Genomic DNA, 13,078 nt, shown 5'->3' with positions numbered 1-13,078 from the left:
AAAAAATAAAAAAACAGGTTTAGACATTCTTATGTGGTCCCATTGATTGAAGTCTGGAAGGCAGCCAATGAGAATTAGCCAGCATCCTGCCCACAAGGAAGACTCCTGCACTAGTTTATGATCTAATTCCATGCAACTGAGAACCTTGTACCAGCACTCTAAGACCACTTATGTGACATGAGAAACGGGTTTGGGCAGAGGACTACCATACAGTATAAAGATCTGATTCACCCCCAGTTGACCAATCAGTTCCAGACGAAATGCATAATCCCACATTATTACCTGGTTAACTGCCCATGTTATATATTTGTCCATCTTCTAGGTGATATAGGGTAGTGGGTCAGAAGTATTGGCTGTAATTATTAGGTTCATTTACTTGGGTAAAACCCATAATGATAAGTATGATTTGCACATGTTAGTCAGAGGTTAATTGATTTTTTTTATTTATTTAAGGGGTTTTTGTCAGAACGCATTTCTAACAAGCTAGAAAAACATAATTTTAGACACTTGAGAAATTTGCTATGATTCACCTTACATTTGCCAGATTAATTGTCTTGAATATGGACTACTAAATATATCGACCTGTAATAATATCGAGGTCACTATATATTCAAGCATAAATTTGACAATCCCATATGCACAATACATTTGAAAAAAGAACCCACAGCCAGACATACGTCGTCATCAGTTAATAACTATAAAAAGCGGGTAAATTACTTCTAGACTTTCTTGATTTTATAAGTGAAATCTAAAACCTTATAGTATACAATACAAAATCTACAAAAATCTAAATAAAATGTATCAGCATCTTTATAGAGAGCAAAGGACAAATGGCAATACTATTAGTTGCATACCGGCTCTAGGGAAAGCTCAACAAAAAATGAATTGTGACTGATCTAAATCTAAACAGCAAGCCAAGCTTCCAGTAGCCAGCATTCCACAACAGTTGAGGCTCGGTAAAAGGGAAAGTCTTGAGAACAAAGGGTCACATGTACAAACCTTTTCGCCAGTCGCAAACTGGACAATTTGCAGAATGTTTAGAATGTACAAAGCCCAAATAGCAAATCAGTAACTTGTTACCGAATCGCAAATTGGGTTTCACCATTCGGTATTCGGAAGGGGCATGTTTAGGGCGTCCCTTCCTGATGCTGAATTCAAATGGTATGTATAAATGTTTTGCCACTGTAATGGGGTTGCAAAACATTCGCAATTTACCGCCATTTTAAAAATGGTGGCAGCCCATTTACAAATGGGAAGGGGTCCCTAAATTCAATAGTAGACCATGTGAAAACAGTTTGAGAATGGTTGGAAAATATTTTTAAGAAACACTGGTCTCTTGAAAAATTTGGAGGGGACAGGGACCGGAATATTGGAGAGGGTGTAGAGAACAATGGGAGACAACATCATTTTAATAGTGTCAAGGCGACCCCACCAGGATAGGTAAAGGGGATGCCACTTGGATGTGAGATCCGTTAATTTTTGAATACATTTGGACATGCACAGGGAAACGGTATCTGGGATGGTAGGGGTAATATGCATTCCAAGGTACTTGATATTGGAGGGTTTCCATGTGAAGTTGGAGGCGGCAAAATCGGGTTTGAATGTGAATTTAGTCAAGGGAAGAATCTCACATTTATCTTTATTGAGTTTATAGCCAGATATTTGGGAATAAGCATGGACTTCAGTGAGAAAAGCAGGAATGGAAACGGAGGGGTTGGAGAGAAATAGCAAAATATCATCAGCATAAGCGGCCAGTTTGATGTGGGACTCTGACAGTTGGAAACCATGAATGGAGGGATTTTGACGAAGCTTGGAGAGGAAGGGTTCTAAGGCCAAATTAAAGAGAAAGGGAGATAGGGGACAGCCTTGGCGAACACCTATTTTTAAATCAAAAAAGGAAGATATTTGACCGTTGGCACAAACCGCTGCGCGTGGGTTTGAATAGAGTAGTGAAATTAAGGATATAAAAACGGGACCGAAACCAAACCAACGGAGGGTGTGAAAAAGATAGGTCCATTCGACCCTATCAAACGCCTTTTCGGCATCCAGGGCAATGGCCGCAAGGGGATGGGGTAAAAGGCGGGATCTAGAAAGAATGTTGAAGAGGAGTCTGGTGTTATCAGTTATGAAACGACCCTTGACAAAGCCCGCCTGTTCCTCACCCAAAAGGTCTGGAAGAAGAAGGTCAAGACGTGCCGCAAGAGACTTTGCAAAAATTTTATAGTCAATATTGACTAAAGAGATTGGCCTGTAGTTTTTGCAGTGTTGAGGGTCCTTCCCCTCCTTGGGTATGAGGCAAATGTCCCCTCCAAATTTTTCAAAAAAATCAACTCTATTTTAATGTCCTTTCTTTGGAGTAAAAAGAAGTCACGAATGTCTCTAGCCCGTTTGATTCGTCCTAAATCAGAAGGTGGGGCTAACTTTCCCGACTTCCCAGCCTACCACAAGGCGTTTCAGTTGAGGCAAGCCTCGTTTTGGCTACAGGACCCTGACACCCCATGTCCTTTATGGACCAAATTTGAACGCCTCCTTCTTTCTCCCTTCTCCTTTGCTGAATATCTTTCTTTCTCTCGCAAACCCACCTCTATCTCTTCTCCGATTCATAAGTTTACCACAAAACTGCTCCTCTCTTCCACGCACTTACCTCCTACTACCATTGCTGATTTCCTTTCCTCCCCCATATGGCATAACACTTCCTTACTCATCCGCAACAGACCCTTTTTTTGGAAAACTTGGCATACTCGGGGTCTGCAGTGGATCTCCCAACTATTTTCTCACTCCTCTTTCTTATCTTTTGACACCCTTCGCTCCCTATATGACTTACCCACTTCCTTTGCACGCAAATACCAATTGCTCAAAACTACAGTCCTAACAAAATACAATGACCTCTCTCAGCCATGCCCTTCTCCTGCTTCCTCCACTCCCACTCCCGCACTTCATTCCTTCTTACGCACTACACCAAAAGCTGCTGCTATTTACAAATATCTTCACTCTGGTGAGGCCCCAAGGCCTAAATCTAAAGTAGAAGAATTTTGGGAGCATGACTTATCTGTCTCTTGGTCGGTTTCCTTCTGGGACAAAATTTGGACCAAACTTCGCAAATCTTCCAGAGCAGCAACCCTCACTCAGACTTTGTTTTTTATGTACAATAGACTCCTCTTCACACCCTCTGACCTTCACAAACGCTTTCCTAATACTCCCCACACATGCTGGTCTTGTTCCTCACCACAAGCCAATTTATTTCATATGTTATTTTTATGCACTCATGTTCGTGATTTTTGGTTACAGGTTTGGGCTCAAATTAATTTAATTTTCCACACTTCTATCCCTTTTTCTCACACACATATTTTTGTGGGTAGCCTCTCTCCTTGTTGGGGTGCCGTTGATCTAAAACCTCAGATTGTTGACCTATTACTTGCTGCTGCCTTCCAACAAATAACGGTCAACTGGAAAGACTTCTCCAAAATTTCCTTCAAAGCGTGGTGGTTTAATGTCTGTCATAACCATAGACTCGATACTGCCCATGTTTTCCCGGCGTGTATGGCTACAAAACGCATGGACTTATGGACTCCCGTCACACTTTATCTGGACTCATGTAGTAAACGCTTGTTTCACCCTCCGCCTCCACAACAGGAAGTTCCTAAACCTCCTTAATCGCTCGATACATTCCACTTATCCTCCATTGTACCAACCTTTTTTCTTATATACTTTCCAATGTTATCATGCTTTTCATATTTTATGCTTACCGTGTTTTTTTTCCTTGCCTTTTCCCTCTTTCTCATCTTGTACCCAGATTTCTTTTATTATATTGCTCGCATTTGTATGATTGTATTACTCTGCTCAGATTCTTTACTTTGATACCACGTTGTACTTTGTTTTGACACCTGGTTTTCTCTCTTATTACTATCAATAAAATTTTCTTGAACTTAAAAAAAGAAACACTGGTCTCTTCGTTGATGTTGCTGATTACTAGTACCAGCCGGCTCTGCAGAAGGCTTTTAACTGCAACACATAGGGCCCGATGTAGGTGGCAAATACCGGTCGGAAACGGCCGAATTCGGCCGTTTCCGACCGGTATTTGGCATCTTGAGATGTAGGGGGCCAGATTTTACAGATTCTGTAAATTTACCGAATCGGTAAATTTACAGAATCTGTAAAATACCGAATCGGTATTTTTACCGATTCGGTACCTTCCAGATGTAGGTGGGACTCTTCTGAGTCCCACAGGCCTTTAGGAGTCGGTATTTTACCACCCAATCCAATTGGGTGGTGAAATACCGAATCCAGGTGTGCATGCACATCTGTGCATGCACACCTGTGCCATGTGACACACAGACATGCCCTAAGGGCATGTCTGTGTGTCACATGGCACACATGCCTGTAATTGGGGTGCCAGAGGGTGTCAAAGTGACACCCCCTGCACCCTTGCAAGAATAGGTAATTACTGAATCGGTAAATACCGATTCGGTATTCCACATTGATTCCTATGGGCTTCAAGGCCCATAGGAATCAATGGGGGATACCGATTCGGTATTTACAGAATCGGTAAATACCGAATCTTACAGATTCGGTATTTACCGAATCAGAATTACCTACATTTCCCCCCTCTAATTTACCACTTCTTAAATACCGAATCGGTATGATTCGGTATTTTAGAAGTGGTAAATTAGATTTACCTACATCGGGCCCTAAATCCCTCATATGTGGACAGAATAGCAATGCCCACAGCTTGTACAGTAAGACTGACGTTAAAGTGACTGAGTTTCAGAGCAATCAGGGTATCTAAAACGGCATTAGAGTTCTTCAGTTTCCATTCAATGGGCAGGTTATTATGTTATGGTCATTGACAATTGTCACCCACCAATGGATTTCACGCAATTCCAGATTTACTAAAGTTTGTAATGCTGGAAATGTGTGAAATCGGTATGCCTACTACAAATAAATATGTTTATTTCTCCTCTTTACTCCCTCTTTCTATGTGTGATGCACTCTACATCACACATAGAAAGAGGGCGGAAATGCCTCTTTGGATTGGATTGGCTTTGTGCAGGAAAGGATCCCTTCCTGCACAAAAAAATCCTTTCTGGAACGCAGGCACCTATGGTGCAGGGGTACCTGCATTGGTGCTAGCCAGCCACACGTGCAACCGGGCTACGAGAGAACTGAATAGCTCCACATCTTTGTAAATGTGGCGCTCTTCAGCTCTCTCCTGTTGTCGCAAAACATCACAGCAACTTGTCTTGCTGCCCTGCATTGTAGGAATTCTTAGTAAATATGTCCCTGGGAGCGTCACGATTACTCTTCCCACTCAAAATGAAATAAAGCGGGTGAAAGTATTGGACTCTGTAAGGATGTACTACTTCCCACCCCCAATCTAAACAATACTGGGGAAAACATTAGATTGTGGGGGCAGACTTACAATTCCCATTCTAAGCTAGATAACATTGGATATGGCGTAGAACTCGGAGGGGGGTCAGATTTACTATTCCTACTCTAAACTAAGCAAGATCAGAGAAAGCTTTGGATGCTGGGTGGTCAGATTTACCATTCCCATTACAATCTAAGTGAAGGGAGAAAGCATTTAACACTATATGGGGGTAAGAGGGTCACATTAACAATTTTCTCTCCAAACTAAGCAACATTGCAGAAAGCCCTGGACGCTTAGACAGTCAGATTTACTGTTCCACTCTAAAGTAAGCAACATAGGGGAAAGTATTAGACTCTGTTTGGTCAAAATTGCTGTTTCCCCTCCAAACTACAAAACATTAGGGAAAGGGTTGGACTTTCAGAGGGGGCACAAATGCTATTCCGACTCCAAAATAAACTGTATTAGGCAAAGCGTTGGACTCTGGAGGGGTCAGATTTACTATTCCTATTTCAAACTAAGTAACATCGGGGAAAGTGTTAGACTCTGGAGAGGTCAATTTTACTATTCCTACTCCAACCTAAGCAATATTCGGGAAAAGATTGTACTGGTGGATGGGGGCACCTTTACTGTTGTGACTCTAACAACTAAACAACATTCGGGAAAGTGTTGAACTCTTGGGGAGTGGAGGGGGTTGATATATTATCCCAGTCCAAAGAATCGCTGCAAATGCGAATACAAATTTAAACAATGTATGTAAATAAATATAGAATAAAAATATCAGACATTTATTGCCTATTGCAAAAAAATTGCAACATCATGTAATATCAAAACTATTAAAGTAATATAATACAAATAATTAAATATCTGACATATACATTTAGATTAATACAATAATATAATTCACAAAATGTAATTTTACCTGTGTATTAAGTACTTTAAAAAGTTCTAAGATAAAAATAATTAAAAAGTGCAAAAAAAATCGGAAATAAATGTCCTTAAACAAATTCTTATTTTTTTAATAAAAACAATAAAACAATTAGAAAATGTTAAACCGAAAAACTATTTGTAGTACTTGAATTAATCTCAGCCACTGGTAATTACTCAAGATCGCATCCCATCCAGTTTGGGCGGGACTGTTCCAATTGCAGAAGGGTCAGGACTGATTTGCATACAGATGAGTTCAAACTGAGGTGGCATGGTGTGCAAAATAATGATAGACTGAGATGTGGCCCTGCATAATTACCAGTGGCTGAGATTAATTCAACCATTCCAACCATAACCTTTTTGTATACTTTATTAGAACATTGGAATGTTGGGAGCTCCATTGAAAACAATGGAGTAGCTCCGGGCTTATAATGGCAGGCTAGGTCCACATTGCTTACCGTATGGGATACTGGACACACATAATGGTGAAAGGAATCAGAATAGAGGATCAGGAAAGGACTGGATCACAGAGAGAGATCAGGCATCAACAATACAGTGAATTACATCCAGTCTGGCAGTTTAGCAAGAGAATTATAAGGAGCTCGGCCGACATAGACATAAATGGGCTTAATGTGACAACCTGGAACTTGACTCAGCCTAATAGGGCACATGACATTAGTTTGATGAGACCATCATATAGATCTTTACTGAGGTGAGGCTGTCACAGTTCCTTTTATGCTCAATCTTTCATGGACATTTCCCTGTTGCATGAATGTATGCCATTTTAGAATCAGCCTAATGTGCCTCAGTTTGTGGCTCTGAAAGGTTGAGGTAGTAGATTACATTTGGGTATGATTGAACTTCTGCTTTGTCAAAAAGTCCTTGGGAGAAACCCAGAACTCTCCAATTGTTTCTAAGGTAGAGGAAGATTTCTGTGGCATTATATGCTAGGCTCCACTTGATTACAAAGAATGCATACATTTTTTAACTAAGAGTAAACCATCCAGGCACAGCTCATGTTGGATTTACTGATGTTGAACCAGCCAGGTAGTGCTTTTTCAGGGAGGCAATTATGAGGAAATCACATAAAATGTCAAAGGACCCAGAAGTGATGGCACAGGATGCAGTTTTGGACACTATACTCAAAGAACTGAAGCCCTGACAACCTTTTCTTCAATAGAAGAAAACACCAGCAGACATTATTTCGATTTTGGTGGAACCATCTACTTTCAATGTGACTGTACATGGAGCAACAATTAACTAATTTAAAGGACTAGGAACACGATCTTTGGCACATGCAGGTAAAACAGAGTTGGAGGACAACAACTGGTGGGATAATCTGTGATTTCTAGGGATTCCGAAAAAAACGGAGAAGGGCAATATAATGGATTGTTTACTTAGTGTTATTCTGGGTCTCATTAAACTGGAATTTAATCCACCCCTAGCACTACAGTGACTCACAAAATCAAGATGCAAACTAACTTCATTAAAGAAGTTCCGAGGCAAGTGATTGTATGTTTTCTATGCCACCAAGAAGTGCAAGAATTACTGAGCCAAGCAGCATGAACCTTTCATGTTTGGTGACCACAAAATCCATATCAACCAAGACTTCTCCTGTGAAACAATGATGAAGAGGAAACAATTCTCGTCTTTGGGAACGTGACTGAAAAGCTCGACATTCTCTATGGACTCCTAGATCTAGCAATTATGGTAGTCACAAAAGAGCATGAGTTGTACACCTCCCGGGCAGAAATAGCCCTATTATGTCTAAAACAAAGATATTACAAACTAAGTGAAAAAGCAGGCTGGTTATTGGCCTTCTGGTTACGACAATTAGATGCCACACACACTGTATCAGCAATTACAAATCAGCAAGGACTGGTGTTTACACACCCATTCAATAGTCTATCTCTCTTTCGCTCGTTCTATAACACCCATTAATGTCACAAAATTAACCTAGGAGATGATTTGTTTATCTCTGGAATAACTCTACCTGAATTGACCTCTGAGATGGCTACGTAGGTGGAAGGAGACACCAGAGGATGAAATTGGGTAGGTCATAGATGAAATCCCCTCCTCTAAGGCTTCTGTGGTGGATTGCTATCCAGCCGAATTCTATAAAATTAATAAATGTCTTATGGCTCCTCTCTTGCGCAAGATGTTTAAAGAGGTGTGTGAGGAAAAAACACCACTGTCAGAGGCTACTAAATCTGCGATTGCCATAATTCCTAAACTTGATAAAGACAATAGGAATACTGCAAGCTATAGGCCCATCTCCTTACGTAACATTCGCGTCAAAATACTGGCAAAAGTACTGGCAAATTGGTTGAGCTTTGTTCTGCATTTCTCTTCAGCAGCAAATCTGAGATCACCAGCATATGTTTTATGGCAAGTGCGTAATGACACTGAGAAGAAAATTGTGACCTCACTGGACACTGAGAAGGTTTCTGACTGGGTTGAGTGAGGATATTTATTTAGAGTCCTTGCTTATATGGGGATCAGTAAGGTCTATCTATCAAAAATACAATGACTTTACACAAAGCCCACAGCAGTAGTAGCATGTAACAGTCATACATTACAACCTTTTGAAATTAGTAGGGGCATCACATGGCTGCCCAATATTCCCATTACTTTTTGTTCTTGCCCTAGAGCCTTGGGCGATTGCTTTTAGGTAGTCAGTAAACATCAAAGGTATACTCACCCCAGCAAGTGAAGATAAGTCATTATTTTATGGAGTTTATATTGTATTAACTCTATCTAACCCACCAACTTATATCACACACCTCAAGCCCTGATGCAAAATTCTCAGTATTTTTAGGTTAGCATATCAACTGGGGAAAATGTGAAGCCCTACCAATATCCAGATCATTTACAGCAGCAGCGTTGAAGTCGTACCCTTTTAAGTGGAAAATACTGAAACTGAAATACATGTGAATTTTTCTTAACAAAGGTCTGTGAAATTTAGAAGTAGATAAGATGAGTCCTTTAATAGATAGGCTAACTTTTGACACACCACAATGGTCTACCCCCTAATCTGTCTTTCATGGTCAAAAATATTGCACTTCAATTAGATTATATTTTTGTAATACTACCTCTGTAAATACCCAAGGTAATGCTAAATGAGTGATTAGGACATTTGTGTGGGAGGCTTACATGCTGCTACAAAATGGGAAGGAAAGAGACGCCATCTCACAATTCACTCAGTCATTTCAGTAAGCTCATATCAGTTGAACAGACTGTTCTATTCATGTAGGGGCTTCACTATGGGGCAATGGTAAGGTATGAATATTGTGTTATGTCCCGCTGCCTAGAGCTATACCGATTGTTAAAGGCCCTGGACTCAAGGTTTTTACCAACTGATATAGCCGGGGCTATAAGGCTATTAGGACAGCCCAGCCACTAATACTAGAATGTTCTAAATTAAAAAGGGAGAAACAGATCGACAAACATTGGAAAGTTGGAGCAGAAGGCTTATATCAGCCATTGTAAGCATATATATATATAGATATAATATAGATATAAATCCCCTCGAACTTCGAGAAGCCTTTGTAGAACATTGGAATGTTGAAAAAACAAAAATACCGGCCCGTAGAAGCAGGGAGCACTCCATTGTCTGCAATGGAGCTCCCAACATTCCAATGTTCTAATAGAGAATAAATAACTCATGTTGTCTGATTTCATTAACAAAGCAATACAAGCTATTGGGAAACTGATGAAAGAGCAAGCTGATGACATTTGCAGAAGCTGATTCAGCCATTAGATTGAGTAAAGCCCATTCCTAGAGATACCAGCAGTTGTCACACTGCCTTGGTGAAGCTCTGGATCGTCAGCCAACTACTCTCCTGAACTCTAACTTGTTGGCATATCTAAAAGTATGGGGACTTACTAACTTGTGGTGTCAGGAATGTATACAATCCTACTTAATATAGCCTTTGCATACTGTTAGACCTGGCATCTTTTATGTGCTTTCCTCTGCCTTTTGCTTCTGACCTCCTGTTTTTGCCTGTGTGCTGCATTTAATTTTTGCTGGTTTTAGAACTCTGGGCACTTTACCACTGCTGATCAGTGCTAAAGTGCAAGTACTCCCTGTGTAAATTGTAAATTGTGATTGGTTATCCATGGTTGGCATATTTGACGTACTGGTAAGTGCCTGGTGTGTGCCCAGGGCCTGTAGACCAAATGCTACTGGACTTGCAGCACTGATTGTCAACCCACATAAGTAGTCCTGAAACTGTGTCTCAAATCTGATACTGTAGTGACTGTGAGAGCAGTATTAAACTGACATGTCGACCTGGCAAGTGCCCTCACTTGCCAAGCTCAAACCTTCCCATTTTCTACATTTAAGGCACCCCTAAGGTAGGCCCAGAGTAGGCCCATGGGCAGGGTGCATTTATCAAAGTTCCATGTTACACATACATGTGGTCTCATGGCAATTTCAGGGATGCATCAGGGTGTCCTTTTGGCACCCTTGCATGCTTGAAATTGCGCATGCAATTCCCATTCATTCCTATGGGCATCTAGGCCGTTAGGAATGAATGGGAAGCTATTCCTTAATTGCGAATCGCAATGTGCAATTTGCAATTAAGGAATATGTAGGAACCACAATTATTTTTTGCGATTCCTACATGCACAAGGCATTGTGATTCCTAAATAGCGATTTCAAAAAAATTGCTATTAAGGAATCGCAATTCCTTATGTTGATGCATGTGCCCCTTGGAGTTTGTGGTCCCTGAACTCACAATTTTAAAATACATCTTTTAGTGAAGTTGGCTTTTAAATTGCGTGTTTGAAAATGCCACTTTTAGAAAGTGGGCGTTTTCTTGCTTTATAGTTCTGTGCCTCTCCCTGCCGGTGGAATCCACATCTGGTTTAGACTGGCAGTTGAGCTGTTTTTGCATTCACTCTAGACACTCACGCAAAGGGAGCTGAGGTGTGCCGTGCATATCCTGATGGTCCATCACCAGGCTGATGGGTATTCCTGAGTTAGAGTGGTGGGAGGAGTTGTCACTGTCACCTGAATAGGGCTGTGCCTGTCCTCACACAAAACTGTCTCCACCCCCCCTGTAGTGTGTCTGGAGTCAAGGCAGGGAAAGGCAGAGTCTTGTGCACTACAAAGACTTTCCTTTGAAGTTTGCCTACTTCAAAGGCCGACACTGGTATAAGTACTGGGGCTGTGACACCATACCTTCGGAACAGCTGGAGAAGCTGTAGGAGGGTACCTGCCACTCTGCTTGTAGCTGTGTTGTGATGGCCTACTGCTTGCTGTTTCTGTCTTGGAGAGTGAAAGGACTGGACTTTGTTTTCATTATCCTGCTTGCCAAGGTTCTCCAAGGGCTTGTGTGTGCTTGCCTCACGTCAAGAAGTCTCAGGGACATCAAAGACTTCACCTGCAGCCCCTGAACACCTATGCTGAAGCTGTGACCTGCTAAGTGGTGCCAATTCCAGTTCTGGGCCCTTGGAGGTGGCTTTGCTGCAAAGAAGAAAAGAAAATCCATGCATTGACCTTCAGCGCCTGTTTTCCCAACTGCAGTCATGCTGTGTGGTTGAAACACCAACGCATCACTGTGATGTGGCAGAAGAATCGACGCAGCGCCTGTCATGTGTCCCAAAATTGGTGCAGCCTGAGTCTTGAGGACCATGTCTCCAAAGTCCGAGGCACCCGCTCCGATTTCGGCACAGGCTTCGCTGTGCGGCTGAAGAAATCGGCGCATCATCTGCCACGTGGCTGGAAAATCAATGCAGCGCATGGTTCGCTGCTGCCACATTGACCCAGCACGTCTGGATTTTTGACGCATTGCTCCTGTGTGCCAAGTTCTTCATTAACTTTGCCCAGCAATAAGGAACCAAGGCCGTGTGTCCGGAGATCGACGCATCACCTCCCCTTACAATAAGGCACTGATGCATCACCTCCCCTGGCAGTAAGGAACCGACGCATCACTTTACTTTTCCAGTGCCTCATCTCCCATGCACCTGTTTTTGTCTGAATTATTTTAAACCTGATATATTTGCTTACGTATGTGGGATTTTGTCATTTTGGTCTTGTTTTATTAAGATAAATATTGGTTATTTTTCTAACCTGGTGTGGTGTCCATTTGTAACTTTTTCACTATGGTACTGTGTGTGTATGTACAAATACTTTACACATTGCACATTGCCTCTGAGATAAGCCTGACTGCTCGTGCCAAGTTACCAAGGGTGTGAGCAGGGGTAATCTTGGATGTTTAGTCCTCTTACCAGGGTAGAAGGAATGGTCCCTACTTGGGCAGGGTGCAAACCAATGCCCACTAGAGGCCCCCATTTCTAACACATACTGAGTAATATCCCAATTTAAAGAATGGCAGTCCCATAGGCTGCAGATGAATACGCTGAGGAAGATTGGTTAGAATTCTTCATGAAGCTAGATTAAATATGTAGACAAATGTAATATATCCCAACTAGGGCTGGTAAATAAAAACTAATAATCCTCTATAAATTGAGTCAGGATTAGAGACATACCTAACCATGAATTGGGATGGTAGAACCTTTATTTAAAAGGAAAACACGTCTAATGATACAGATGACACACTTCCCCCTGGGTAGAACGGAATTATTCCTTTCAGCTTCTGGGCCCAGAATGTTTAATCATGCAAGCTGCAAATCATGGAGACAAGCACCCTTTAATGGTGAGGAGCGAGCCATACGGTGAATCATGTGAGCTTGTGTCAGGAGTCCATATCTACCTTTTAAACACAAACCATTAGAAGTACGTACATATCAATTGCGGCACGTTTTCTCTTTCATAATGAA

General features: G+C 41.5%; 1 protein-coding gene across 1 annotated transcript in view; it reads left to right on the top strand.

Moving 5' to 3' along the window:
- The window catches only part of LOC144762748 (uncharacterized), a 712,524-nt gene that overhangs the window by 201,527 nt on the left and 497,919 nt on the right, over positions 1-13,078 (top strand). The window lies entirely within an intron of this gene.

Source organism: Lissotriton helveticus, chromosome 6, assembly GCF_964261635.1.
Source record: "Lissotriton helveticus chromosome 6, aLisHel1.1, whole genome shotgun sequence".
Lineage (NCBI taxonomy): Eukaryota > Metazoa > Chordata > Amphibia > Caudata > Salamandridae > Lissotriton > Lissotriton helveticus.
The sequence above is the reverse complement of the archived record's forward strand: the minus strand, read 5'-3'. Positions and strand labels throughout refer to the sequence as shown.